This window comes from Tupaia chinensis, unplaced genomic scaffold, assembly GCF_000334495.1.
Source record: "Tupaia chinensis unplaced genomic scaffold, TupChi_1.0 Scaffold000066_1, whole genome shotgun sequence".
In the NCBI taxonomy this organism is placed as follows: Eukaryota; Metazoa; Chordata; class Mammalia; order Scandentia; family Tupaiidae; genus Tupaia; species Tupaia belangeri.
Genome location: NW_006159525.1, coordinates 3,126,898 through 3,141,896, shown reverse-complemented (window position 1 = coordinate 3,141,896; position 14,999 = coordinate 3,126,898).

Here is a 14,999-nt window from a genome sequence, read left to right as displayed (position 1 = left end):
TGCTGAAAGATGAAAGCAGAGCGAGTGGGGGACTATCTTAAGAGCATGGGCTTTCACCGTTGTGAATGCTGGTTTACTCTTAATTAAATGGTTCCTCTATGTGCCATATCATAACTACAACAATGACTCTACTGCTCTGACTCAGTTTCTTTGTAAAGTAAGTAGGATCTTACCTGCCCTTCAGGTTTGTTGTGGAGAGTATACAAAATAAATAAAATTTGTAAAATACCCACTAAAGGACTAAGCATAGTAAGTGTTTAGTTATTAGCATTTGCACAAAGTCATAGAAATGGACTTCTCCTTTTGTGCAATAATTGCAGTCTAGGGAATTGTTCCTAAGGGAAAAGAGTAACAACAGAATAAAACTACAAGCTTGAGGATATTCCTTGTAAGATCATTTATATTTTCTTATTTTATTTTTAGAACAGATAAAATATTCTTGTTATCTGTAATAGCAAATCACTGAAGACAATCTAATTGTTCAATAATAATATAATATCAGAGGTAATTATGGCACATCAATAAGATAGAATATTATGAGGACATTAAAAATGATAATTATAGAGATAATGTCATGACATGGAAATAGTTTTCAGTAAAATGTTGATGTGAGAGAAAATGCGAAACGCAATGTCTGCTCCATTATAAAAGGGACTGTCAGTCTCATTTGCCACCATAGAACACCTTCTACAGAGTCAGCACTGGGTAGATCATTGCTGCGTGCAGTGTGAAAACATGGTTGCATGTGGACCAGACTTAGAAAGTCAAATGCAAAACAAAAATGAAAATTATAATGATGGTATTAAAAAGATTTTTTTTTAATTTCTGCTGTTAAAATAAGGGGAAAGGGAAGGGAAGGAGGAAGAGGAAAGAAGAAGGGGAAAAGGAAAGAAAGAAGAAAGGAAAATTGGAAGGGGAGAGGGGAAGAGGGGAAGGACTCAAGGTTCTTCTGCTCACGACACTGAATGCCATGATAGCATAACATGTAAGAGGCGAGACCTTCGAGTCACAGGACTTATATCTGAACCTCAGCATGCACTCCTGCTGTTTGCCTGCCTGGGCCAGTTGGACATGTTCAATAGTTTGTCTTAAATCTAATACACACAGGTATAAAATAGGGTCAACACAGTACAAACCTCTTGAGGATGTCATGGAGATTAAATAAGATATTTTATGCAAGGCACTCAGAATGACACATAGTAAGTTCCCATAATGGTAACTGCTTTTAATATCACCATTAATCCCATTTTATCCTTGTTAGAACAGCAGTCTTCTGGATCAGATAGAGGTGCAGTGGCACACAGCTAGACCTCCATGGGAAGATCCCAGTTGGCCTCCTGGGTCCACCCTACACACCCACATGTTACGCACATGCTATAGTCTGGCCTGGCTGAAGCTGCAGGTGGATCAGGCTGTGAACACTCTACTGGGGATGCCTCCCCCTTCCCTCCTCCTACCACCTCCTCCCAAAAAAAAAAAGAAGAAATAAACTTTTTAAAAAGCAAAGTCTTCTGAGCAGCTACCATATAGCAGAGAAAATAAATCCTGATAAAATTCTCCAATAAGACCCCCAGAAAAGAGCCACCTGATACCACCAGGGAACACTGGTACTGACCAACTATCTTGAGCCCCTTAGTGAGCTTTGAGAAAGACACACTGACAACCTCCAGTTTAAGGGACTTTGCTTCTCACAGACTCACTGAACCAATGCATTTTCTCATCAAAAAGTTCTTTGCACAGACCAACCGCAATGGCTTCTTCCATAGAAATAATTAGCATGCCCCTGGCAGCCTTTATTGATATTCAGTTTATAAAGCTGTGACCTAGAGATAGGGCATCTCTTGCAGATTAATGGCTCACTAGGGTCATTACTGGTGCAGAGGCACTTCTAGGGGCTACTGTTTCCTTCCAACTGGTTGTTAGCCCACAGTTTCAACTACCAAATGCTTCACTCACACAACAGTCTCCATTAGCAGTTGGGATGTGCATGCAATAACAAGATTTGTCTTCATACACTCCACTTTACATTTTTCCAAGCAAGGAGAGAGGAGCTTAGTATTGTAATCAAATATTTATTTATGCTGGAAATCTTCACAGGAAACAACTCTGTTCTACTTATACCCAGTACAATGTCTGCATGACCACATTTGGGATGGCTTGTTGCTTGCCCCAAATCCACTCTCCTTTCTTCTTCGTAACAGAACACCAATTATGTTCTGGGTAAAATAGTGCTCAGCCCAAAGGCCATATTTCCCAGCTCTTCTTGTAGCCAAGAGTGCTGCTGAGACACAAGTAGAAGTTACTTTGCAAGACATCTGGGAGAGCCCTTCATGCCGTCTTTTTCCAGTCCCCTACCTGGAATGGCTAGAGCACCAACAGGCAGCTTGTGGCTTACTAACTACTAAAGATGATGGAATAAAAAGCTAAAGGAGCCAGGGTGTATGCTCACTTTTTGAAGTTGCTACACCAACCTTATCTGTCTACCTCTAACACTCTCTTATATAAGACAGAAAGGTAGAAAAAAACCTGTCAAGAACTGTGAGCAGTCCAATACCTCATCCTCTGCAAGAGAGCAAGTTATCCTGTTACACTTTCAAGTGTCCTGACAGAAGACATGAGATTCCTAAGTCAGAGACAAAGGAATTCATTACACCCAGCATAGCAAGGAGCACAAGTTCTGTGGTTGTGCCAGGTCTGCTGCTTCCCCAGCCCCATAGAGGCAAAGAAATGGATTCCATGCATACAGCAACTTTGCATCATAGCTGAGAAGTCAAACACTTAGGAAAACTGATTTTTTAAGATGATGGACTGAACAAAACCCTGTCCAACCTTTACCTTATAAGAAGACACTATCTTTGTGATAATACCCAACAAACGAATCTTCCCTCAGCCCCAGAAGAAGACGTTATCTCTATCTTCCAAAGCTGTTCACAACAAATATCCGAGAGAAGACTCTGAAACAAAAGCTGTCAGGTGTTCTGCTCACAAAACACACAGACAATGAGAAGACCCATGAAGAACCACCTCCCAATAAGCACGACCTACTTTGTTTAAGCTACTGTCACTTCCAGGCTCTGTCACTGGCCACTGAGTGCAATACTTACCAGTTCTTCCAGTGGCTGTGTCAGCGTGTCATTTTTCTTTACACATGATAGAACCTTGGTCACAAGGAGCTCTTCCAGAGTCAGAGGCTGCGTGGAGTAGAAAGAAGCTGATGGGTTCACTCTGAAACTGGGATTCCTGGGTTCTGATCCCATCTCCACTGTTCATTAGCTGTGTGACTTAAGCAACTCACTTACGTGCTTGGTTGGTTTCCCCAGCTAAAATACAGGAACAGAAAGAGTAGCCGCCTCCCAATAATGGTGAGGGTGAAATGTCTTAGCGCACCTGGGGTACCCGGACAGTGCCTGGCATCAAGGTGTGTGAGCTGCGGGCAGAGATGCATGGGTGGTCATGAGCAAAGCCTTGGAATCACACGAACTGAGCTTAAAGTCCAGCTCTGGCACCGAAGTGCAGGGGGATGTCGGGTAAGCATCTTAACCACTTTAGAACGTCTTCATCTGCGAATTAACACGTTGCCCTCACAGAGCAATGGGGATGAAAAAGGAGAATGCATGCGAAATGTTTAGCACCATGAAGATTCAACACTCAACAAAACAGCTATTATTGTTGCTATCATTGTTCTTTCTTGTGTTAGATTTAGAACCTGCTCTTTAATCATTTAGAAATATCAGAAGACCTTTGTACTTTTTACTTTACCACATGAATATTTTTAGTCAAACATTATTAAATGTCTTTGATTGTAGACCCCTTTAATCTTCTGGTTTCATTCTGATAGGGGTCACCTAGGGTCAACCCAACCTCATCAAATTCTCTGTCAATTCAACTGCATTATAGAAAGATACAGGTTCTTAGAACTAACCGTTTTTATGCATCTGAATCAGTAAAAAAGATTTGGTCTTTCTTCTTTTAAAAGGTCTCTGAACTCCATTTGTTCTAAGTAATACTTTATGAGAGAAATCCAACTGCTAATTGAAAGAGTTTCATTCCCCATATATTTAATAAAAATGAGATCTGGAGCTTCTCATCTACCCTAAAGTCCTCTGATGCTATTCACATTTTTAATATGAATCTAACATATTGAAACAATTGCTGAAATTTGAAAGTTTAAAGATTTTATAGATTTTCTTAAAGTAAGATTGATTTGAATTATTTTTAAAATACAACATTTACTAGAATGTCACTATAGAATTTCTTCATTTCATTACATCTTCTTGACAGCTAAGAAAGGTCTCCTTCATACTTCTAAATTAGATCTTGTAATAAATATACAGTCTTGACTTGAGACAGGCTTATTACATGACCAAAACCTCCAGCAGTAAGCTTATAATTAAGCAGTAATATTAATAGAGAGGGAGCTTGGGCATGTACTCCAATAATGTACAAAGATTTGAAAGGAGCTGAACATTGGGTGGTAGGAGGATTTCCTATTTATTAAAGTGTTTGGAATGACATTTCATCCTGGCAAGCTCAAACAGGAACATCTCAATTCTTCATAACTTTTTCTGACATCACCAGGCTGAATTCTCAAAATCACCAAAATAAATCTTGTGCTCCTTCTGCTAATATATTTTTCAACTTCAAGACTTGGGGGGGGGGGGGGGGGGGGGAGAGAGGGAGCTTGGGCATGTACTCCAATAATGTACAAAGATTTGAAAGGAGCTGAACATTGGGTGGTAGGAGGATTTCCTATTTATTAAAGTGTTTGGAATGACATTTCATCCTGGCAAGCTCAAACAGGAACATCTCAATTCTTCATAACTTTTTCTGACATCACCAGGCTGAATTCTCAAAATCACCAAAATAAATCTTGTGCTCCTTCTGCTAATATATTTTTCAACTTCAAGACTTGGGGGGGGGGGTGAGAGGGGAAAGTATTCTGAAAAATAGTCTCAAGAACTTTGAGGATTGTCATTATTGAGCCAGAAAGTCCCAGTAGCAAAAATTACACCTGAATCAGACACAATTCAACAAGCATTTATTGGGGAGTCATCCAAGGAGTTCACTCTTCATTGTCTGGCAAGTTCCTGTTTGCCCTCCATAGCAGTTCAGGTGTTCACCCCTCTTGGAAGCCCTCCTTGATTTCCTTTATCTCTTCTACTCTCTATCTCAGAGTATAATAGGTATAAGCGTCTCTCCTGTGTCATTCAAAGTGCCCTGAACATATATTCATCATTGTATTTACCTCTGTAATTATTTTTTGAAAATTTAGAATTACTCCTTCTAAACAGTTAGGTACTGAATACTCAGCTTAGAAGCAGCAGGTGCTCATGTAGGTGCTATGACATTACAGGCCATGAAAACGCCTCAGAAGCTTATTGTAACTGGAAGAGAAAGCAAGTTTGATGTGAAGCCGCGGGGGAATCCCAGCTTCAGAGCTCAGCCCAAAGCAGGTAACGAAGGCCCCTGTCATTGTACCATGTATGGGCCAGAACGGGAAGAGCTGTCGAATGGGACACAGAGATAACATGACACAGAAGAGTCAGTCCGGTAGTACAACAGGGAGTAGTGAGGCTTTGGCTTTGAACGATGAAAAGGCCCAGAAAACAGAATTTTTTTCTTTTTATTTTTTTTAAGAGAGTTTTTTGCTATAGGGCATGTGTGTTTGCCAAACAGAGAAAGACAGACAGAAAGCGAGAAATTGACCCCCCTCCCCCGGGGCATGACCACGCCACAATCCCTTCTCCTCCTGTCTCCTCTCAGGATTTCAGGAACTCAGGCACATGCTTCCAGCATTAGTTTAAAGCTTTCTGGTCTAGGACTCGAACTGCCATCAACTACATGGAGTCCAGTGACATAACCATTAGGCCATCTGCTGGTCCCAGAATTTCTTAGTTTCTAACCAATGCTCATCTTCAAACACTGCAGGATTTGGTCCCTACTTTCAAATCTCTGAAGGATTTCAGTCTCTGGTCCTGGTTTTCACACATGAACTTTGGAGGAGTCCGACCCGGTGAGGCCCCAGGATCTGTCTGAGCCCCCCGACCTTTGAGCTCCGCTTCCGGTTGGATCAACACGTTGGCAAGGCCACTGTTGTGAACCCCCCGACCTTAGAACAAAGCTTGGGTCAGTTAGCATGTCAGCAAGGCTGCCTGCTATTTGCTCTAGAGAATTGAGGCAGCCTCACTGGGAAGCGACCCCCCTCTGACTCCCCAATTTACTACTATGAAAGAATTGCATAGCTCTCCTATACATTCTGAGTATATGATAAAATCTTCTAGGAAGTCTCCCAACCGACAGCTCCCCTTTGCTCTGATTACTTACTATTAATTACAATGCTTTACCTCCATGGTCACAATAGAGGGTGGGCTGAAGTTCTTTCTAGGCAGAAGTAATCTTGACCTTTGGAAGGCCCTTAAATTCTTCCTTCCTTTATGTAAAATAGGATTAGGCCAAAACTGGCCCAGGACACCTCTGCCCTCTCTAAGTGAAATAGATAAATATATTAGGATTCCTCAAATTAAGTTTTAAATCTCTACAAAACTGTATAAGTATCATTTTTTATTAAGATCCATAAGAACTAATATCTATTCTTGAGATTTTCTTTTTTCAGCACCATTCTCAGTAATTACAAGATGGCTCCTGCGCCGCATCTGCTTACCGGAACGGCTTTCCCGAAACTGCATTCCATGGAGACCCACCTACAATTGAGGAACTGCACTAGACCCACCCTTAATCCACCCCTGAATAGGAATTGCACTAGACCCACCTTTAATCTAACCCTAAATAGAATCTTTGTTCTTTATTGTTAAAAACTTTATGAGCTGTTAATTGAAACACTAGCCCCTCTCCCTTTACTTGCATGTAACACGTTTTCAATAAAAACGCACGATGATTCCTAGCAGTCGTCACTCCTTAGAGAGCGATCTCTGAGGGGTGTCCGGCATAGGACGTGCATGAAAGGCATCGAGGCCTCTGTCTTCTGTTCACCTTCGCCACCTTCGTCGAGATAACCCACCCACGCCGAGGCTGGACCCCGGCAGAACTTCTTCTCTTATGTACTAACAACAAAAAGAATTGATAAGTCATAAGTCTACAGGCTGAAAGAGAATGCATTTCTCCTTTTCTAATTAAAGAAAAAGCTTAAGAAGAACTATCTCTGGCTAGATGGAGTACACAGGACCATATTTACCCTCCAACATTAAAAATCTGGAAAACCAGGCAAAATACATAATATAATGGATCACAGACATTGAACAACAGGTACCACATGACTACACAGGAAAACAAGAAAAGGAGATGAAATCCAGAATTGCACTGTTTACTACACGGAAGCAACTTCCAGGCTACATATAGGGAGAGGGAACAAAAACAGAAATGAGGGCAGAGAAATCAAGATTACCAGAGGTCACAGTGGCTAGAATTTGGCTATCAGATTGTCAGAATAGAGGAACCTGCACAGAAAGTTCAAAGATCTGCAGAAGAGTCATCCCCGGTCTTCAACTAAATACTGGTAAGCACATGCATGAGCAGAAACTACCCAAGGCCAAAAGAACCACTGGAAATATAAAAAAGGAACCTTCTCCAGAGGTTACAAAGGACTAAGAAGAGTTTAGTTTCCAGTAGCCAGAGAGAAAGCACTTTGTGGTACAGAGAGTGGCGAATGGAACCCTCAAAAGGACGTCACACTAGAAGTGAAACTGAATCAGCTGTTGACTAATGGATAACTCTGGTCTTAACTTAACAAAGCCCAAAAGCAAGTCTCAAAGGATTCAACTGATTACAAGTAACCTAATAGCATTCCAGAAGGAAAACCCAACACTACTTAAAGTACTAAAATAAAACAAACTCCAGCAACCAATAAAACGAAATTCACAATGCCCAGCATTCAATAATTACAAGGCAACAATGGATGCAGGAAAGTAAAGTCCAAATCCATGGAAAAATTCAACAGAAATGGAAGCTGAAATGACAGAGATAATAAAACTAGCAGAAAATTATGTTAAAGCAGCCATTATGTCCCATATGTTCAAAAAAGGTAAAAGAAAGCATGACCATGGTGATAAAAAGATTGGAAGATATAAAAAGATGCAAACGGAGTTTACTGAGATAAAAATCACAATATACAAAATGAAATATACACTGGGTGGAATTTAGAGTGTAAACAATGAAGACTTGAATACGTAACAATAGAAACAATCCAAAATGAAGGATAGAACAAAATAGAAAAAAGGATAGCTAGATAAGAATAATAAAAAGGGAAAATGCAGTGATCTGTAGATATCAATCAATTCCCGAAAAGAAAGAAGACTGTTTTTATATCCAAATACCCAAAAGTCTTCCAACAGTTTCAAAATATGAAGAAGAAACTACTTGATCTTCAAGAATAAAAATAAACAATAACAAGTAGATAATTCATACTCATGTCTCAGTAACAAATAAAACAATTAAAAAATCAATAAATATACAGAAGATTTAGACAAGTTGACATAAGTGATATGTATTGAACACTCCAACAAATAGCATGTTGAAATATTCACCAACTATTTACACTGTAGATCATGAGGAAAAATATCAATAAATTTAAAATCACTGAAATTATACAAAGTATACTATCTAATCACAAAAGAAATAAAGTAGAAAATAATAACTAACCAACCAAAGAAACAAAACCCCAGAAATATTAGGTAATTAAAACACATACTTCTAAATAACTCATATGGCTAAATAGAAATCACGGAAAAACTAAAATACGTTTTGAATTGAATAAAAATATAAATGGAACATATTAAAACATGGCTGGATGCAGCTCAAGTAGAGAGTGGAAGAGAATTTATAGCACTAAGTGTTGAGATTACGGACCACCATTTAGCTTAATGGCTATGTCGCTGAACTCCCATGTAGTCAACCGAGGTTCAAGTCTTGGACCTGGTGGCTTAAACTCACGCCTGGCACGTGTGCGTGCATGCCCAGGATCCTGAAAGGAGAATGGAGGAGAAGGGATTGTGGCGTGGCCATCCCCCCCTAGGGGGTGATTTCTCACTTTCTGTCTCTGTCCTTCTGGCGAGCGCATGCGCCCTATAGCAAAAACCTCTCCCAAAAAAAAGAAAAAAATATATATATATGCCCTAAAAATAAATAAATAAATAAAAATAATGAAACTCTAGCATTTGATAGAAAGTGGACAAATTTGGAAGATTTATTGTTAAGCAAAGCAAGCCAGACTATGAAAGAGAGACATTGTATGTCCCCACTCAATATATACTCAATGTCTGCACTCTACGGCAGAAACTGAAAGACTGGAAGATATAAAAGCATGGAGAACAATTGTAGATACTAGAGACAGTGTGGGAGGAGGGTGGGAAATGGGGGAGGGTGAGAGGAAGGTAATCAAGGGAAAAAAAGAAGCAACACATTTAAGGGACACAAAAATGGAGTAGTATCTGTTGATGATAATGTGCATGATAATACTTTAATGGACTAATATACAGGGTATTCATGCTGGGAAAATTCATTTTGCATGCTGTAATTATATAGAGTGGTTAAATGCATAAATAAAATAATATATAAAAAAGAAAAAATTATGTAAAACTTCTTAAACTGTATATTGGAAAAAGTATTACTACAAAAGTTAATACTACTATATATAAGTTAAAAATAAAATTTATATGATATTACCACCCACCAAATAAAACTTTAAGCTATAATTAAGCAGACTCCACAGCAAGAGTTAGTAAGAATCCAGCACAACCATAGAGTTTTTACATAGCACTGCTGAGAATACAAATATTAGTAGCTTTAGAAAACAACTTTGCAGCTTCTTAAAAAAAAAAACCTAGGGGGCCAACAGGAGGCATGGTGGTTGAGGTACTGGACTCCCACATGGCCAACCAAGGTTCAAGTCCTGTACTCACTCTCTCTCTTCTCCCTCTCTGGTGAGCACACACATCCTATAGCAAATTAAAATAATAATAATTATTATTATTGTTATTAACAATAAAAATTAACAAATAATTCTTCAAAATAATTTATTTAAAAGGAACTATACTTGTAACCCAGCAATCCCTAAGCATTTACCTAGGGTAAATAAATATATATGTGCACATAGATAAGTGTTCACAAGTGTTCACAGCAACTTTATTCCTAAGAACTGTAAACTGAAAACAACCTAAATATCTATTAATGAGTGAATGGATAAAATAAATTATGAGATAATTATTCAACAGAACATTTCTCAGAAATATGAAGAACTACTCACACATAAACCAATATGAATGAGCCTTGAAATCACCGTGTCAAGCGAAAGCAGCCAGGTGCAAGAGACTACATACTGTATGATTTCATTTATAAAAGTCTCAGGCCAACCCCAATGCATAGTTGTTAAAGAAACCAGATCTCACCTGGCTGACTACACCATTCAAATTCCAGCCCCCAGAGACTTAAAAAAAAAAAATGCCAGAAACATATGCAAACATGCTCCAAATCCCAACAGGTTGGGGAAATGCAGGAGGGATGTCAGTGTGATTACACCCCATGAGGGGATGCTTCCTCATCTCCCTCTTCCTCTGTCTCTGAAAAGTATATGTGCCCTCTGGAAAATTAAAAGAAGAAAAAACTGTAGAAAAGCTAAAACTACAGTGACAGAAAGCAGGTCAGTGGTCATCTGTAGCCGGGGGGTAAGGACAATTATTTTCAAAGGAGCAAATGGGAATTCTTTGGAGGGAGGGGTAGAAGTACTTCATGTCATGACTGTGGTAAGAACCTTATGACTCGGGATATTTCCACCTCACTCCCCACTGTTTGCATTTTCAGTGTATTTCTTTTCAATCTCTCTTTTGTTCTAAATGCTCTGGAATTTTTCCTAGAGAAATCATCAGAAATGTACCAAAATATTATGCTAAAGGATTATATAAAAAATTGAAAACAATCAAAATGTCCAACAATATGGATATAAGCAAATGATGATACATCCCTTTAAGGAACTGTTATAAATGTAGACAATAAAAGTCACATTTTCATACAATATTTAATGACACATGGATATAGTCATGATACAATGTACAATACACAAGCAGTAGAGAATACTTTATATTCATATAATCATAGCTTTGTGTACACAATGTATGTATGAATATATGCATAGACTTGTGTGATTTCTTTGTTCTAAAACAGGGCAATGTTACTCAACCAATGTAAAAATGCCAAAGAACCTCCTAGAACTGAAATTGGAAAGGAAATTGTCATAGTAAAACAAGGTCATACAAAGATGCCTTGATTACCCTGCTCTTCTGTGTACTGAGGAGACTTGCTTGGTCAACGGGCTGGTTGTCAGTGTTACACTGTGAACAATATCTCAGTACCCACTTACAGTAGACTCATACCATGCAACAAAAGATGCAACACAGAAATGTCAACAACAAATTGCAACTAAGTAAAATGCAAATACTCCAGAATAAATTTGAAGGCATATTTTAAGGACATGTGGACTTGAGAACATAAACTATCTTCATTCTAGGAGGAGTTGTGACTTCATCAAGGGGCATTCTTTTGAAGATGGGAGGAGTGTGAGGCCAGCAGATGGTGTGGTGTTTAAGCCACTGGACTCCCTCTTGACTGACAGTGCTTTGAGTTCCTGAGCTGGTAGCTTGAAATTCATGCCAGGCGTGTGTGTGTGTATGTGTGTGTGTGTGTGTGCCCAAAATCCCAGGAGAAAAATAAAAGAGAAGGGATTGCTGGGTGGCCATCGCCCCTGGGGGTGATTTCTCACTTTCCCTCTCACTGTGTCTCTCTGTCTCTCTGGCAAGTGCATGTGCCTTATGGCAAAAACCTTAAAAAAAAAAAAAAAAAAAAACAGAAAAGAAAATGCAACGATGTCTGATGAAGATGGTATTCAGAAAGAAAAATGGGGTAACTTTCAGTAAAATGAAGTTCATACCAACAGGAAGCTGGAGAACCAAGAACAGTTCCTCCCTGTCTTCCTCATGAGGATATTCTACACCCAAACAGCACCGCACGCATTTAAAACCACGTGCAAATACTTTGTCATAATTGAGGTATACGAGGTAAGCAGAACAGGTATCTCATTTTACAGACGAGAACATGGAGTCATAAAGAAATAGAGAACTAGCAAAATGAGTGTGTGGTGAACTAAACCCAGGACCAGACCTTTATATTTTTAGAATTTTTTTTTTTAAAAAAAAAGGCATGTTGATGCAATTTTCCATATATTTCAGTGATATTATTTTCAAACATAAACAACCTCTATGAGCATCATTTTAAAAGTTACTATGTAAAATTCCTCACACCAAGTGTGTCGCATTAAAAATTATTGAGGAAATATGCTACAATCGATATTTTAAGGTTGGTTTGCATCATAAATTGGAAGAGAAATTAAAGTGTATTTCAAATGATGGCAAATCCACGTACACGTTCCTGTGAGTTGAAGAAATCGCACTGACAGACCACTCAGCTTCCACATGGAGTACTTCAAGGGAGGAGAAGGCAGAGACACCAGACTCTCCTAAGGTCTCTACACATCAGTGCCAAAGCCTTCCAGGAATGGGAAGAAACTTCTGAGCATCCACCACGAGAAGCAGATTCACGTTCTCTTCGTTCCTGAGCCAACGTGGCTCGCCCTGGCTAGTGCAAAGGATTTCGTTGAACGAGGGCACAAATCGGGGTGAGGTTCTCCCTTTCCTTGAAGCAGAGATAACTACGAATTCAGCAGTAACAGGCAGGCCAGGCCATCATATTTTCTTCCTTAGAAATTAGGAACAGCAGGAAGTTACAGCTCCTAGGTAAACTTGACAAGAACTGAAGGCGCAACAGACTAAACTCTTCCAACTGCTGAGCTCAGCAACCTCTCGATGAAATCAATACTTGGTGGAAAAATACATCTCCCCATCATATCCTCTGTCCTCCTTTCCGTCCGTGGAGAGTCCCACCACCAACACCTGAAGCGATTACAACTGATTGGGATTTTAGTCACTCCAAAAGCTACACCGGCCCCGCCTCTCAGGGCCATTGTAAAGCAACGTACCCCGGCAATATGTGGTGTTCATGTAGATAGCGAGTTCTTAATAGAATCTGGGAAGATGTTCTTTGGCAGAAAATGATTTTGTAGACATTTTTCATTATGATCGATGTGGTATTACAGCCGTTATAAAAAATTTCAAGCTGTGTTGCTGCTTTGTCACTAGTGTTATAAATCACTCACTCGTATATTAAAGTCTGTGGAAAGCAACTGGAGGGAGGAGAACCCTCACCCCCCTATTTACAGACTAAGTGTAATTTGGTATTATTCTTAAAGGTTCAAGGCAGCGAAGAGACTCTGTATTCAGCGCTCACTGAGGATCAGAAGATCAGATGTCATTACTGCCGAGATGGGAAGGGAACATCCGAGCAGCACATTGACAGTTTCTGCCATAAATTCAGACGTGCAGGAAGAAAGGCTGCACTTCCCAGAGATGGAAGGCAGAGAGGCCCACTGCCATTTGTAAGATAAGCTGGCGAGGGAATTAAGAATTCATAAATTACATGCACAGGAAGCAACGATGTGCCACCAGGACTTATTTTATACACATGGATGTGTGTGTGCGTGTTATCTTTCTCTCCACCTTTGCAGGCAACCAGAATATGTGACTCTATGCTAGGATTCTGGCTGAATTAAGAAGGGCCAAATGCAACAGGTGGCATAGCAGTTATGTTTCTGGACTCCCATATGGCCGACCACAGTGACTTGAAACTCACGCCAGGCACATGTGCCTGAGTGCCCAAGATCCCAGGAAGAGAATGGAGGAGAAGAGATTGTTGTATAGTCACCCCCCAGGGGGTGATTTCTCACTTTTCCTTTCACTAACTGACTGTCTCTCTCTCGTTCTCTCTCTCTCTCTCTCTCTCTTTCATGAGTGCACACATCCTAAGGCAAAAACCTCTAGAAAAAAAAATAGAAAAGCCACATGTGGGATATTCCAAATTTAGGAATGCCCACTCTTTCTAGATCATGTTGGATTTTGAATACTTTAAAAACAATACCATAGAAATGGGAGGAGGAGGAAGTTACTAATCATAGAGTTACACTCACCCTTTTTTCTCTATCAAAAGCTAATAGTCAAATATAACGCCCACTGCCTTTAGCCCTCCTCACAAAGGGAGGAGTCTTTATGATCACAATGAGTTGATACCCAATCGCTCACTGGTGGAGGTGAGGTGGAGTGAGGATAGAAAGATCTTCCCACAATCTGCAGCCTCACCTCTAAGCCAGTGGGTCTCAACTGGAAGTGACTTTGCCTCCCAGGGAAGATTGACGATATCTGGAGACAGTTTTGATTGTCAGAACTAGAAAGGGTGCTATCGGTATCTGATAGGATGAGGCCATGGACACTGGTAAGCAGCCCACAGTGCATGAAACAGCCCCCCACCACAAAGACCTCACCCACAATGTCAGCAGTGCTGAGGTTGAGAAACCCTGGTTGAGGGTTAACCAGGAAAACTTCCAGCCAAGAAAGTGAAGATCTGATTTTTTTTTCCCTAAATTCATCTTGTAAAGAGAGTGATTGTGAGCTTAGGATAGATTCTGATCTCAACTTCGTCTTTATTCATTGAGACATGGTTTCTTTATTTACAGAGATATAAGAACTTTATATCTGAACAAAACCAGAGGGATGTGAACATTCCCTAGTGAAGGAATGTAGAAGACAGTGCCATAACTAGCGCCAAGGACAAAGGTTAGGATCGATTTGAAGAATGCATCTTCCACTCTTGAGAAATGGAAAACCATCACAGGATGTCCTAGGGCTAGGACCAGTCTGTCAATGTTCCAGAGAATTCTCCATAACGATGTTACACAATTAATGAATGGGAAAGAACGGAAGGAATGATGAGAAGGGAAGGGTGGAGGCCATGATATATTGAAACTTTCAACCCAGTAAATTCTCACAATCCTGAAATTGGATTGTGTTTTCTGTAATTTGTACGAAGGAAAACATGAGAGTCCAAGC